The 14,216-nt window shown below is 51.1% G+C and overlaps 14 non-coding genes across 14 annotated transcripts; 7 read left to right on the top strand and 7 right to left on the bottom strand.

The window, feature by feature from the left end:
- Window positions 1-265: 265 nt before the first annotated feature.
- trnad-guc (transfer RNA aspartic acid (anticodon GUC)) lies at window positions 266-337 on the bottom strand. The gene has a single exon. It is a non-coding gene; the product is annotated as a tRNA-Asp (tRNA).
- A 1,024-nt stretch (window positions 338-1,361) lies between these two features.
- trnaf-gaa (transfer RNA phenylalanine (anticodon GAA)) lies at window positions 1,362-1,434 on the top strand. Its single transcript has one exon. It is a non-coding gene; the product is annotated as a tRNA-Phe (tRNA).
- A 109-nt stretch (window positions 1,435-1,543) lies between these two features.
- Window positions 1,544-1,616, top strand: trnav-aac (transfer RNA valine (anticodon AAC)). Its single transcript has one exon. It is a non-coding gene; the product is annotated as a tRNA-Val (tRNA).
- Window positions 1,617-2,191: 575 nt separating this feature from the next.
- trnah-gug (transfer RNA histidin (anticodon GUG)) lies at window positions 2,192-2,263 on the bottom strand. Its single transcript has one exon. It is a non-coding gene; the product is annotated as a tRNA-His (tRNA).
- Window positions 2,264-2,957: 694 nt separating this feature from the next.
- Window positions 2,958-3,030, top strand: trnav-cac (transfer RNA valine (anticodon CAC)). The gene has a single exon. It is a non-coding gene; the product is annotated as a tRNA-Val (tRNA).
- Window positions 3,031-3,651: 621 nt separating this feature from the next.
- Window positions 3,652-3,723, bottom strand: trnad-guc (transfer RNA aspartic acid (anticodon GUC)). Its single transcript has one exon. It is a non-coding gene; the product is annotated as a tRNA-Asp (tRNA).
- Window positions 3,724-4,917: 1,194 nt separating this feature from the next.
- trnav-aac (transfer RNA valine (anticodon AAC)) lies at window positions 4,918-4,990 on the top strand. The gene has a single exon. It is a non-coding gene; the product is annotated as a tRNA-Val (tRNA).
- A 574-nt stretch (window positions 4,991-5,564) lies between these two features.
- trnah-gug (transfer RNA histidin (anticodon GUG)) lies at window positions 5,565-5,636 on the bottom strand. Its single transcript has one exon. It is a non-coding gene; the product is annotated as a tRNA-His (tRNA).
- A 694-nt stretch (window positions 5,637-6,330) lies between these two features.
- Window positions 6,331-6,403, top strand: trnav-cac (transfer RNA valine (anticodon CAC)). Its single transcript has one exon. It is a non-coding gene; the product is annotated as a tRNA-Val (tRNA).
- Window positions 6,404-7,024: 621 nt separating this feature from the next.
- trnad-guc (transfer RNA aspartic acid (anticodon GUC)) lies at window positions 7,025-7,096 on the bottom strand. Its single transcript has one exon. It is a non-coding gene; the product is annotated as a tRNA-Asp (tRNA).
- Window positions 7,097-8,120: 1,024 nt separating this feature from the next.
- trnaf-gaa (transfer RNA phenylalanine (anticodon GAA)) lies at window positions 8,121-8,193 on the top strand. The gene has a single exon. It is a non-coding gene; the product is annotated as a tRNA-Phe (tRNA).
- Window positions 8,194-11,972: 3,779 nt separating this feature from the next.
- trnah-gug (transfer RNA histidin (anticodon GUG)) lies at window positions 11,973-12,044 on the bottom strand. Its single transcript has one exon. It is a non-coding gene; the product is annotated as a tRNA-His (tRNA).
- A 694-nt stretch (window positions 12,045-12,738) lies between these two features.
- Window positions 12,739-12,811, top strand: trnav-cac (transfer RNA valine (anticodon CAC)). The gene has a single exon. It is a non-coding gene; the product is annotated as a tRNA-Val (tRNA).
- A 621-nt stretch (window positions 12,812-13,432) lies between these two features.
- trnad-guc (transfer RNA aspartic acid (anticodon GUC)) lies at window positions 13,433-13,504 on the bottom strand. Its single transcript has one exon. It is a non-coding gene; the product is annotated as a tRNA-Asp (tRNA).
- Window positions 13,505-14,216: the final 712 nt, after the last annotated feature.

The following is a 14,216-nucleotide window of genomic DNA, read 5'->3' as shown; positions in this document are numbered from 1 at the left end:
ACGACCAACTCGGAATGACTTGCCTTTGACGCTTCTCAAAGCGTTCTTTGTGCATCGAACAGACCCACTCACCTCTTAGTGTGGCGGGATCTGCACAGTGCATGTCGCAGCGCTTCCTGCTTTCACTTCAATGTGCTTCCTGATGTCGAGTCGACTGCCGTGCGGAGGCTCTGAAAGCGAGAGCAATGAAAAGGTGCACGACGCTGTGAAAGAAAACAGAGAAGTGAAAGGCAGTCATTTCTCTAAGGAGGTGAAAGAAAAGCTACTCCCCGTCGGGGAATCGAACCCCGGTCTCCCGCGTGACAGGCGGGGATACTTGCCACTATACTAACGAGGAAGACATCGCTCTCTCCAACCCCCGGCATCGTGTCCCGACCCAGCATGCTGGAAGCCGACGCGTGCTGTGATCCCTTTACGGAGCAGAAATGACAACCGAGGAGCCGAGAGATCATGTCAGCATTTCGCGTCTGAACGGAAAACACAAACGACCAACTCGGAATGACTTGCCTTTGACGCTTTTCAAAGTGTTCTTTGTGCACGACGACTGCGCCGCCTAGCAGATACAAAGGGGTTGTACAACTTTGAACTAGCAAATGGAAGAGGGCTAAGCCCCCTCTCTTTTAGCCCAGGTTCGATCTGTCTCCCAGAATCACCAGGGCGCACACACACACACACCCGTGCCGTTGAAGTGCTCTGCTTCATTTCTAAGTGCAACTCAACATTCACTCCTACCCCGAGTGCAGAAAAGACAGCATCCACAGCAACAACAGCTCAGGTCTCTGCACAGGAGCTAAGCTGCCCTCATCTCCTCTGCTCTGCGGCTCCTGCGGAGTGGAGTCCTGCCTGGAGCCGTGTTTGCAGGCGGCGGCTCCCCGCGCCCTGTCTGGGCGTCGTGTCCAAGAGCTCCTGGGAGGAAGAGCGAGCCCTCCCACTCGGGGGCTTTTCCACGGTCTGTGTGAGGAGGGGCGGGTGTGTCCAGTAGCTTATCGAGCGGAAGCCTGGGGCGGCGGAGAGCTGTGATCGTGCAGACCTTGAGGTGTCACCTCTTTGTCTGCTTTCCCGCCCCCCCTCCGCCCAAGCTCTGCTCCAAAGTAGCCCGGCAACCCCTCACACCTGGACGTGTCACAACCTAAGGTGCGGTCATGAGACACCCATGGCGTGTCGTTCTGTTCTTGCTAATTGTTTCCTGCCCGTCGCAGGCAGGAGTCCATGCGAGGAAGATGCGCTGGACAGAGCTCAGAGGGCGCAGCTGGGTGGCTTTCCTTCTGAGTGACGTTCCTGCAACACTCTCCCGCTACTCTTGGTGCGCTCATGCCACAACACAGGAAGGCTGGAGCAGGTGGCTGTGGGCTTTGCGCACTGCCGAAATAGCTCAGTTGGGAGAGCGTTAGACTGAAGATCTAAAGGTCCCTGGTTCGATCCCGGGTTTCGGCATTTTGTTTCATCGCGCCCTTTGTTCCTCTCTCCAGCGCCACCTGCCTAAAGTGACGCGTCCCTTTCTCAGCCCGAAACGCAAGCGAGACACCAGCAGCAGTCCCTACAGGTTTCCGTAGTGTAGCGGCTATCACGTTCGCCTAACACGCGAAAGGTCCCCGGTTCGAGACCGGGCGGAAACAGCCTCGTTTTGCACGCTCCTGTACTTCACAGAGGTCTTGAGCGACCGGTCATTTGTTCCCAATGTATTTCCGGTGCCTTCGTGCACTCTTGTACCAAACGCACGTTCCTTCTGTACGCGGAGCCGATCATTTGCAATTGGGCTGTGCCGACAGACCAGGTCGAGCTCTGTCGGCTCAAAACCAGCGCAGGACCTGCAAGAACAACAGAAAGATTAGCATCCAGCGGGGGCCTCTTAGTGAGCCCAAGAGCTCATCAAGAATCGGCTCCAGCAACAGGGCTGGGCGCATTGTTCCATTCTCCGCCCACTCTCGGTGTAAACAAGTCCCTCCTGGTCTCTGCTTGAAATGCACTTTCCTGCGTTTGCTTTGGTGTAACTGGCTTCCCCTGCATGGGCGAATGTGAAGAAGATCCTTAGTAAGTCATTGAAGAAAACCGAGAAGAGGTCGGAGTGGCCTCTGTCGTTCATCAACGATCCAGTCAGGCAGTACTCCTCTGTAAAGCGCCGTTCGTTCACGTCGATTGGCTTTTTTTTTGCCTTCATTCGCGCGAGTAGTAAAAGCAGACGCCCCTATTCTGCCGTGACCCGGATTCGAACCGGGGTTGTTGCGGCCACAACGCAAAGTACTGACCACTATACGATCACAGCGAGTTACCGAGACACACGCGGCAGGGCGGAAAGGGCTGTGCTCTCTTCGTGTGACATAATTCGGAAAAGTCCTGACGTTGCATTTCAACTGAGCCCCAGTATACATCGACCCTTCGACACTCTGAGTGACAACTCTCTTGCGTGTTTTCTCATATTTATGTAGTTTGCTTGCTTGATGCCGTGAACAGCATGGTTGTTCGCTGCCATATAGTCTAGCGGTTAGGGTTCCTGGTTTTCACCCAGGCGGTTCGACTCGGTTTTGCCTCCTGCTTTCCAAAAGATCAGCACCGTGTACGAAAGAGCCGCATTAAAACTACTCGAACGTGCAAAACGTGCGAGAAGAGGGGGCGCTTGTTTCCAACCGAAACTTCTCGCGTGTGAGACGAGCTGATCATCGCTGTGGGAGGGTTACTCTGGTAGACAGGGCTGACCTTCGGCAATAGGATTTATAGTCTCCAAGATGATATTTGCACTTTCTGGAGAGGCGATTTTCTCCACTTCAGTAGCCCGATTTCGTCGATTGTGTGGAGAGGGCTGTAGAATGTGGCGCCGCCTTTCCTGCTCCGTCCATGACAGGCGTGCTGGTCTCTGGAGAGAGAGCACGGTCCATCAGCGCACTCCAATAAAGGCACTGGAAGCAGCTAAATCGCATTGGCGAAGCTCAGCGCTGGGCCGCTGGGCACGTCTTACCACCGTTTCCGTAGTGTAGTGGTTATCACGTTCGCCTCACACGCGAAAGGTCCCCGGTTTGAAACCGGGCGGAAACAGACATCTTTTGTCGCCAGGCACAAAAGGGGATTGGGGATTCGCCTAGCGCTGTGATCGAACAGACCCACTGGACCCACCTCTTAGTGTGGCGGGATCTGCACAGTGCATGTCACAGCGCATCCTGCTTTCACTTCAAGGCGCGTCCTGATGCACCCCAGTCTCCCGCGTGACAGGTGGGGACAGGTGACAGGTCCTATACTAACGAGGAAGACATCGCTCTCTCCGACCCCCGGCATCGTGTCCCTGCCCACCGTGCTGGAAGCCGACGCGTGCTGTGATTCCTTTACGGAGCAGAAATGACAACCGAGGAGCCGAGAGATCATTTCAGCATTTCGCATCTGAACGGAAAACACAAACGACCAACTCGGAATGACTTGCCTTTGACGCTTCTCAAAGCGTTCTTTGTGCATCGAACAGACCCACTCACCTCTTAGTGTGGCGGGATCTGCACAGTGCATGTCGCAGCGCTTCTTGCTTTCACTTCAATGTGCTTCCTGATGTCGAGTCGACTGCCGTGCGGAGGCTCTGAAAGCGAGAGCAATGAAAAGGTGCACGACGCTGTGAAAGAAAACAGAGAAGTGAAAGGCAGTCATTTCTCTAAGGAGGTGAAAGAAAAGCTACTCCCCGTCGGGGAATCGAACCCCGGTCTCCCGCGTGACAGGCGGGGATACTTGCCACTATACTAACGAGGAAGACATCGCTCTCTCCAACCCCCGGCATCGTGTCCCGACCCAGCATGCTGGAAGCCGACGCGTGCTGTGATCCCTTTACGGAGCAGAAATGACAACCGAGGAGCCGAGAGATCATGTCAGCATTTCGCGTCTGAACGGAAAACACAAACGACCAACTCGGAATGACTTGCCTTTGACGCTTTTCAAAGTGTTCTTTGTGCACGACGACTGCGCCGCCTAGCAGATACAAAGGGGTTGTACAACTTTGAACTAGCAAATGGAAGAGGGCTAAGCCCCCTCTCTTTTAGCCCAGGTTCGATCTGTCTCCCAGAATCACCAGGGCGCACACACACACACACCCGTGCCGTTGAAGTGCTCTGCTTCATTTCTAAGTGCAACTCAACATTCACTCCTACCCCGAGTGCAGAAAAGACAGCATCCACAGCAACAACAGCTCAGGTCTCTGCACAGGAGCTAAGCTGCCCTCATCTCCTCTGCTCTGCGGCTCCTGCGGAGTGGAGTCCTGCCTGGAGCCGTGTTTGCAGGCGGCGGCTCCCCGCGCCCTGTCTGGGCGTCGTGTCCAAGAGCTCCTGGGAGGAAGAGCGAGCCCTCCCACTCGGGGGCTTTTCCACGGTCTGTGTGAGGAGGGGCGGGTGTGTCCAGTAGCTTATCGAGCGGAAGCCTGGGGCGGCGGAGAGCTGTGATCGTGCAGACCTTGAGGTGTCACCTCTTTGTCTGCTTTCCCGCCCCCCCTCCGCCCAAGCTCTGCTCCAAAGTAGCCCGGCAACCCCTCACACCTGCACGTGTCACAACCTAAGGTGCGGTCATGAGACACCCATGGCGTGTCGTTCTGTTCTTGCTAATTGTTTCCTGCCCGTCGCAGGCAGGAGTCCATGCGAGGAAGATGCGCTGGACAGAGCTCAGAGGGCGCAGCTGGGTGGCTTTCCTTCTGAGTGACGTTCCTGCAACACTCTCCCGCTACTCTTGGTGCGCTCATGCCACAACACAGGAAGGCTGGAGCAGGTGGCTGTGGGCTTTGCGCACTGCCGAAATAGCTCAGTTGGGCGAGCGTTAGACTGAAGATCTAAAGGTCCCGGGTTTCGGCATTTTGTTTCATCGCGCCCTTTGTTCCTCTCTCCAGCGCCACCTGCCTAAAGTGACGCGTCCCTTTCTCAGCCCGAAACGCAAGCGAGACACCAGCAGCAGTCCCTACAGGTTTCCGTAGTGTAGCGGCTATCACGTTCGCCTAACACGCGAAAGGTCCCCGGTTCGAGACCGGGCGGAAACAGCCTCGTTTTGCACGCTCCTGTACTTCACAGAGGTCTTGAGCGACCGGTCATTTGTTCCCAATGTATTTCCGGTGCCTTCGTGCACTCTTGTACCAAACGCACGTTCCTTCTGTACGCGGAGCCGATCATTTGCAATTGGGCTGTGCCGACAGACCAGGTCGAGCTCTGTCGGCTCAAAAGCAGCGCAGGACCTGCAAGAACAACAGAAAGATTAGCATCCAGCGGGGGCCTCTTAGTGAGCCCAAGAGCTCATCAAGAATCGGCTCCAGCAACAGGGCTGGGCGCATTGTTCCATTCTCCGCCCACTCTCGGTGTAAACAAGTCCCTCCTGGTCTCTGCTTGAAATGCACTTTCCTGCGTTTGCTTTGGTGTAACTGGCTTCCCCTGCATGGGCGAATGTGAAGAAGATCCTTAGTAAGTCATTGAAGAAAACCGAGAAGAGGTCGGAGTGGCCTCTGTCGTTCATCAACGATCCAGTCAGGCAGTACTCCTCTGTAAAGCGCCGTTCGTTCACGTCGATTGGCTTTTTTTTGCCTTCATTCGCGCGAGTAGTAAAAGCAGACGCCCCTATTCTGCCGTGACCCGGATTCGAACCGGGGTTGTTGCGGCCACAACGCAAAGTACTGACCACTATACGATCACAGCGAGTTACCGAGACACACGCGGCAGGGCGGAAAGGGCTGTGCTCTCTTCGTGTGACATAATTCGGAAAAGTCCTGACGTTGCATTTCAACTGAGCCCCAGTATACATCGACCCTTCGACACTCTGAGTGACAACTCTCTTGCGTGTTTTCTCATATTTATGTAGTTTGCTTGCTTGATGCCGTGAACAGCATGGTTGTTCGCTGCCATATAGTCTAGCGGTTAGGGTTCCTGGTTTTCACCCAGGCGGTTCGACTCGGTTTTGCCTCCTGCTTTCCAAAAGATCAGCACCGTGTACGAAAGAGCCGCATTAAAACTACTCGAACGTGCAAAACGTGCGAGAAGAGGGGGCGCTTGTTTCCAACCGAAACTTCTCGCGTGTGAGACGAGCTGATCATCGCTGTGGGAGGGTTACTCTGGTAGACAGGGCTGACCTTCGGCAATAGGATTTATAGTCTCCAAGATGATATTTGCACTTTCTGGAGAGGCGATTTTCTCCACTTCAGTAGCCCGATTTCGTCGATTGCGTGGAGAGGGCTGTAGAATGTGGCGCCGCCATTCCTGCTCCGTCCATGACAGGCGTGCTGGTCTCTGGAGAGAGAGCACGGTCCATCAGCGCACTCCAATAAAGGCACTGGAAGCAGCTAAATCGCATTGGCGAAGCTCAGCGCTGGGCCGCTGGGCACGTCTTACCACCGTTTCCGTAGTGTAGTGGTTATCACGTTCGCCTCACACGCGAAAGGTCCCCGGTTCGAAACCGGGCGGAAACAGACATCTTTTGTCGCCAGGCACAAAAGGGGATTGGGGATTCGCCTAGCGCTGTGATCGAACAGACCCACTGGACCCACCTCTTAGTGTGGCGGGATCTGCACAGTGCATGTCACAGCGCATCCTGCTTTCACTTCAAGGCGCGTCCTGATGCACCCCAGTCTCCCGCGTGACAGGTGGGGACAGGTGACAGGTCCTATACTAACGAGGAAGACATCGCTCTCTCCGACCCCCGGCATCGTGTCCCGACCCACCGTGCTGGAAGCCGACGCGTGCTGTGATTCCTTTACGGAGCAGAAATGACAACCGAGGAGCCGAGAGATCATTTCAGCATTTCGCGTCTGAACGGAAAACACAAACGACCAACTCGGAATGACTTGCCTTTGACGCTTCTCAAAGCGTTCTTTGTGCATCGAACAGACCCACTCACCTCTTAGTGTGGCGGGATCTGCACAGTGCATGTCGCAGCGCTTCCTGCTTTCACTTCAATGTGCTTCCTGATGTCGAGTCGACTGCCGTGCGGAGGCTCTGAAAGCGAGAGCAATGAAAAGGTGCACGACGCTGTGAAAGAAAACAGAGAAGTGAAAGGCAGTCATTTCTCTAAGGAGGTGAAAGAAAAGCTACTCCCCGTCGGGGAATCGAACCCCGGTCTCCCGCGTGACAGGCGGGGATACTTGCCACTATACTAACGAGGAAGACATCGCTCTCTCCAACCCCCGGCATCGTGTCCCGACCCAGCATGCTGGAAGCCGACGCGTGCTGTGATCCCTTTACGGAGCAGAAATGACAACCGAGGAGCCGAGAGATCATGTCAGCATTTCGCGTCTGAACGGAAAACACAAACGACCAACTCGGAATGACTTGCCTTTGACGCTTTTCAAAGTGTTCTTTGTGCACGACGACTGCGCCGCCTAGCAGATACAAAGGGGTTGTACAACTTTGAACTAGCAAATGGAAGAGGGCTAAGCCCCCTCTCTTTTAGCCCAGGTTCGATCTGTCTCCCAGAATCACCAGGGCGCACACACACACACACCCGTGCCGTTGAAGTGCTCTGCTTCATTTCTAAGTGCAACTCAACATTCACTCCTACCCCGAGTGCAGAAAAGACAGCATCCACAGCAACAACAGCTCAGGTCTCTGCACAGGAGCTAAGCTGCCCTCATCTCCTCTGCTCTGCGGCTCCTGCGGAGTGGAGTCCTGCCTGGAGCCGTGTTTGCAGGCGGCGGCTCCCCGCGCCCTGTCTGGGCGTCGTGTCCAAGAGCTCCTGGGAGGAAGAGCGAGCCCTCCCACTCGGGGGCTTTTCCACGGTCTGTGTGAGGAGGGGCGGGTGTGTCCAGTAGCTTATCGAGCGGAAGCCTGGGGCGGCGGAGAGCTGTGATCGTGCAGACCTTGAGGTGTCACCTCTTTGTCTGCTTTCCCGCCCCCCCTCCGCCCAAGCTCTGCTCCAAAGTAGCCCGGCAACCCCTCACACCTGCACGTGTCACAACCTAAGGTGCGGTCATGAGACACCCATGGCGTGTCGTTCTGTTCTTGCTAATTGTTTCCTGCCCGTCGCAGGCAGGAGTCCATGCGAGGAAGATGCGCTGGACAGAGCTCAGAGGGCGCAGCTGGGTGGCTTTCCTTCTGAGTGACGTTCCTGCAACACTCTCCCGCTACTCTTGGTGCGCTCATGCCACAACACAGGAAGGCTGGAGCAGGTGGCTGTGGGCTTTGCGCACTGCCGAAATAGCTCAGTTGGGAGAGCGTTAGACTGAAGATCTAAAGGTCCCTGGTTCGATCCCGGGTTTCGGCATTTTGTTTCATCGCGCCCTTTGTTCCTCTCTCCAGCGCCACCTGCCTAAAGTGACGCGTCCCTTTCTCAGCCCGAAACGCAAGCGAGACACCAGCAGCAGTCCCTACAGGTTTCCGTAGTGTAGCGGCTATCACGTTCGCCTAACACGCGAAAGGTCCCCCCCAGTGGGCATTGATTCGTCGAATATACGTATATTTACGGCGAAATTACGTCTATACGTATATATACGTCGCCTAGACGTATAATCAACGTCGAATTGCAACCGTAAAATCGACGACATGAATAAACGCATATATAACGTCGAAAACACATCTAACACAGTCCCTGAGGCTTTTTACTGTAAATTACGAAGTAAATTATTTTGGCAGTAATTAATTTACACGTGTATAATACATATAGTAAATATAATAAATTAATTACTGCCAAAATAATTTACTTCATGCACTGTGCAGAGTGCCGTATACTCCTAGTTGCGGCACACACGATACATACAGTAAAAAGCCTCAGGCACTGTGTTAGATGTGTTTTCGACGTTATATATGCGTTTATTCATGTCGTCGATTTTACGGTTGCAATTCGACGTTGATTATACGTCGAGGCGATGTATATATACGTATAGACGTAATTTCGCCGTAAATATACGTATATTCGACGAATCAATGCCCACAGCTTGGCATACAAGGGTTTTGCTGAGGGGGTCTTGCCACCTGCCTGAAAAAAAAAACAGTAAAATGTTTGAGTGCCTATAGAGTTTCTATTTTTATTTTCTTGACAAAAGTTGATACCATTTCCTGGACACCCCGTCCCCCATCAGTGCGCGGTGCCCGGGGAAAATTCTGTAGGGGGGCGTCTGAAATTCTGAGGGGGGAGTGATATTTCGGTTGAAACGGAGCTCTACGGTGCAGCTACCCAAATGAAATCTCGCAGCTATGCCATTGATTAGTGCTTCATGATAGAACGACTAGCAATCTGGTATTTGCGATGAAGTTCAGTTTCACATTTTTCGTCACTCTCACGGTTTGTATTGCCTGGAGCGAAAAGTACCATAAGCGTTCATTTTTGCAGCTACATGGACGTTCTGAATCGTTAAGAAAAAAATGTTGTAAAACCAACAGAAAGCACAGACTGCTATAACTAGTCCTAGTTATATAACGATTTTAAGTATAATGATAAACTACTGCAAGGAATCGGTCCACCTGAGCAAACAGGATCGTAATGTTGACACTCAATAACGACACTGATATGGGCAGTTCCTGGACGGATAGCCCTCCTGCCCATCAAACAGACTGAGTGACTGTTCGTGTCATTTAGTGTTGTCTGACCATTGACAAAGTACAACTATTTTTTTAGGGCGCAAATTAAGTTAGGTAAATCTTTTTGCACAAAACTGAAGGGGCGACATTCCCCCCTCCCCCCGTGATGCCAGGCCTGTCCCCATCCTATTCCATAATGTCATTATATATTATACCATACAACAGTGACCGATCCTTACTAACTGCATGCGTTAAAATTGCACATCAGCTCATAGCAGGGGGCACATAGCCGCGATGTATTATCAATGTTAAATTTCAACCATAATATCGACAACATTAATAAACGCATACGTTGAGAAAATATCGAACCCAGCATATTTTCCGGTTATATACCACAATGCATTGCTAGTATTCGTTGGTCACCATTTTGGACACGTTTTTCAAACGTAGAAGTATATCTGCAAATATCTCAGCAATCCTCTTTTGACAAGTAAGTATGAACAATAATAATACTATCTGAATACATACAGATCTTTCTTAATATTATTTTGATTAAAATAGTACGTGAATAAGCAAAAAAATGGCACATAAAATAGTGTGAATGGGGAAGATGACACAAAATCGTTTTGCCGTTTCTCTTATTCTTATTCTATGTTGTACTTTCAAACTTTGGGTAATTAGGACAGACTTAATTGCTCAACTGCTATGATGCAAGCCAAATTTTATACATTTATTTCAGCTTTGAGCTTAGTAAACTGTTCATTTTTTAGATTATACTAAAGAAGATATTAATCATCATTTATTTGGGAAGTAATATTATATAATTTTCTCCTAGCTGCGGAAGTCCCACCCTACATCAACAGAAAAAGAAATAAAGGAGCACGCAATGTGTTACTTGAAGAATGCATATGCAAGGCAGGGGGCCAGGAGATCTGGACTCTGAAAATAATAGGTTTTTGGTTCTAACTGTTAGGACAATTAGACAGGGTTTGCAAATAGTGGACAAAAATCGTCTTAACTTCCATTGTAATATTTTTTTTCTTGGAAATATAGAAGTTGTACATTTTAAAATGTATATTTGAATCAAAATGTGGTTTTGAGTTAGTGTGTTAATGTAATTAGTTTTGTGTTTGTCATTACTATACTGTATATTGCCATGTTACCAGAATTTGTAGCTGAAGTTTAAGACTAGTTGTGTTTTTTATGATTATTGCCCATATGTTGATTGTTGATTGATTGTATACAATGTATAATTTGAAATACGTATGTTTCAGGTGTGAATGTGTATTTTCAGAATAAATTTCTAAACCTAATCATTGGCTTGGTTTACTTGTTTCTACACCTATAAAATCTATCTTTGATGTATAATAGACCTCTAATGTTATCCGTATAATAGACCTCTAACCATATACGTATAATAGACGTCTAAAGTTATCCGTATAATAGACCTCTAACCATATACGTATAATAGACGTCTAAAGTTATACGTATAACAGACTTCTAACCATATACGTATAATAGACGTCTAAAGTTATACGTATAACAGACTTCTAACCATATACGTATAATAGACGTCTAAAGTTATACGTATAACAGACTTCTAACCATATACGTATAATAGACGTCTAAAGTTATACGTATAACAGACTTCTAACCATATACGTATAATAGTCCTCTAAAGTTATCCGTATAATAGACCTCTAAAGTTATCCGGAACTCCAACCATATATGTATAATAGTCCTCTAAATTTATCCGTATAATAGAACTCCAACCATTTATGTATAATGAACGTCTAAACATAGACGTATAATTGACGTATAACTTTAGACGTATATTAGAATTTCATTCTAGACGAATTGTAGACCACATTTAGACGTCTAAGTTATACGTTTAATAGACGTATATTATACGTCTTTTGCCCACTGCGCCGGTTCGAGACCGGGCGGAAACAGCCTCGTTTTGCACGCTCCTGTACTTCACAGAGGTCTTGAGCGACCGGTCATTTGTTCCCAATGTATTTCCGGTGCCTTCGTGCACTCTTGTACCAAACGCACGTTCCTTCTGTACGCGGAGCCGATCATTTGCAATTGGGCTGTGCCGACAGACCAGGTCGAGCTCTGTCGGCTCAAAAGCAGCGCAGGACCTGCAAGAACAACAGAAAGATTAGCATCCAGCGGGGGCCTCTTAGTGAGCCCAAGAGCTCATCAAGAATCGGCTCCAGCAACAGGGCTGGGCGCATTGTTCCATTCTCCGCCCACTCTCGGTGTAAACAAGTCCCTCCTGGTCTCTGCTTGAAATGCACTTTCCTGCGTTTGCTTTGGTGTAACTGGCTTCCCCTGCATGGGCGAATGTGAAGAAGATCCTTAGTAAGTCATTGAAGAAAACCGAGAAGAGGTCGGAGTGGCCTCTGTCGTTCATCAACGATCCAGTCAGGCAGTACTCCTCTGTAAAGCGCCGTTCGTTCACGTCGATTGGCTTTTTTTTGCCTTCATTCGCGCGAGTAGTAAAAGCAGACGCCCCTATTCTGCCGTGACCCGGATTCGAACCGGGGTTGTTGCGGCCACAACGCAAAGTACTGACCACTATACGATCACAGCGAGTTACCGAGACACAGGCGGCAGGGCGGAAAGGGCTGTGCTCTCTTCGTGTGACATAATTCGGAAAAGTCCTGACGTTGCATTTCAACTGAGCCCCAGTATACATCGACCCTTCGACACTCTGAGTGACAACTCTCTTGCGTGTTTTCTCATATTTATGTAGTTTGCTTGCATGATGCCGTGAACAGCATGGTTGTTCGCTGCCATATAGTCTAGCGGTTAGGGTTCCTGGTTTTCACCCAGGCGGTTCGACTCGGTTTTGCCTCCTGCTTTCCAAAAGATCAGCACCGTGTACGAAAGAGCCGCATTAAAACTACTCGAACGTGCAAAACGTGCGAGAAGAGGGGGCGCTTGTTTCCAACCGAAACTTCTCGCGTGTGAGACGAGCTGATCATCGCTGTGGGAGGGTTACTCTGGTAGACAGGGCTGACCTTCGGCAATAGGATTTATAGTCTCCAAGATGATATTTGCACTTTCTGGAGAGGCGATTTTCTCCACTTCAGTAGCCCGATTTCGTCGATTGCGTGGAGAGGGCTGTAGAATGTGGCGCCGCCTTTCCTGCTCCGTCCATGACAGGCGTGCTGGTCTCTGGAGAGAGAGCACGGTCCATCAGCGCACTCCAATAAAGGCACTGGAAGCAGCTAAATCGCATTGGCGAAGCTCAGCGCTGGGCCGCTGGGCACGTCTTACCACCGTTTCCGTAGTGTAGTGGTTATCACGTTCGCCTCACACGCGAAAGGTCCCCGGTTCGAAACCGGGCGGAAACAGACATCTTTTGTCGCCAGGCACAAAAGGGGATTGGGGATTCGCCTAGCGCTGTGATCGAACAGACCCACTGGACCCACCTCTTAGTGTGGCGGGATCTGCACAGTGCATGTCACAGCGCATCCTGCTTTCACTTCAAGGCGCGTCCTGATGCACCCCAGTCTCCCGCGTGACAGGTGGGGACAGGTGACAGGTCCTATACTAACGAGGAAGACATCGCTCTCTCCGACCCCCGGCATCGTGTCCCGACCCACCGTGCTGGAAGCCGACGCGTGCTGTGATTCCTTTACGGAGCAGAAATGACAACCGAGGAGCCGAGAGATCATTTCAGCATTTCGCGTCTGAACGGAAAACACAAACGACCAACTCGGAATGACTTGCCTTTGACGCTTCTCAAAGCGTTCTTTGTGCATCGAACAGACCCACTCACCTCTTAGTGTGGCGGGATCTGCACAGTGCATGTCGCAGCGCTTCCTGCTTTCACTTCAATGTGCTTCCTGATGTCGAGTCGACTGCCGTGCGGAGGCTCTGAAAGCGAGAGCAATGAAAAGGTGCACGACGCTGTGAAAGAAAACAGAGAAGTGAAAGGCAGTCATTTCTCTAAGGAGGTGAAAGAAAAGCTACTCCCCGTCGGGGAATCGAACCCCGGTCTCCCACGTGACAGGCGGGGATACTTGCCACTATACTAACGAGGAAGACATCGCTCTCTCCAACCCCCGGCATCGTGTCCCGACCCAGCATGCTGGAAGCCGACGCGTGCTGTGATCCCTTTACGGAGCAGAAATGACAACCGAGGAGCCGAGAGATCATGTCAGCATTTCGCGTCTGAACGGAAAACACAAACGACCAACTCGGAATGACTTGCCTTTGACGCTTTTCAAAGTGTTCTTTGTGCACGACGACTGCGCCGCCTAGCAGATACAAAGGGGTTGTACAACTTTGAACTAGCAAATGGAAGAGGGCTAAGCCCCCTCTCTTTTAGCCCAGGTTCGATCTGTCTCCCAGAATCACCAGGGCGCACACACACACACACCCGTGCCGTTGAAGTGCTCTGCTTCATTTCTAAGTGCAACTCAACATTCACTCCTACCCCGAGTGCAGAAAAGACAGCATCCACAGCAACAACAGCTCAGGTCTCTGCACAGGAGCTAAGCTGCCCTCATCTCCTCTGCTCTGCGGCTCCTGCGGAGTGGAGTCCTGCCTGGAGCCGTGTTTGCAGGCGGCGGCTCCCCGCGCCCTGTCTGGGCGTCGTGTCCAAGAGCTCCTGGGAGGAAGAGCGAGCCCTCCCACTCGGGGGCTTTTCCACGGTCTGTGTGAGGAGGGGCGGGTGTGTCCAGTAGCTTATCGAGCGGAAGCCTGGGGCGGCGGAGAGCTGTGATCGTGCAGACCTTGAGGTGTCACCTCTTT

The sequence above is a fragment of the Lepisosteus oculatus genome, chromosome 14 (genome assembly GCF_040954835.1).
Source record: "Lepisosteus oculatus isolate fLepOcu1 chromosome 14, fLepOcu1.hap2, whole genome shotgun sequence".
Classification (NCBI taxonomy): domain Eukaryota; kingdom Metazoa; phylum Chordata; class Actinopteri; order Semionotiformes; family Lepisosteidae; genus Lepisosteus; species Lepisosteus oculatus.
The sequence above is the reverse complement of the archived record's forward strand: the minus strand, read 5'-3'. Positions and strand labels throughout refer to the sequence as shown.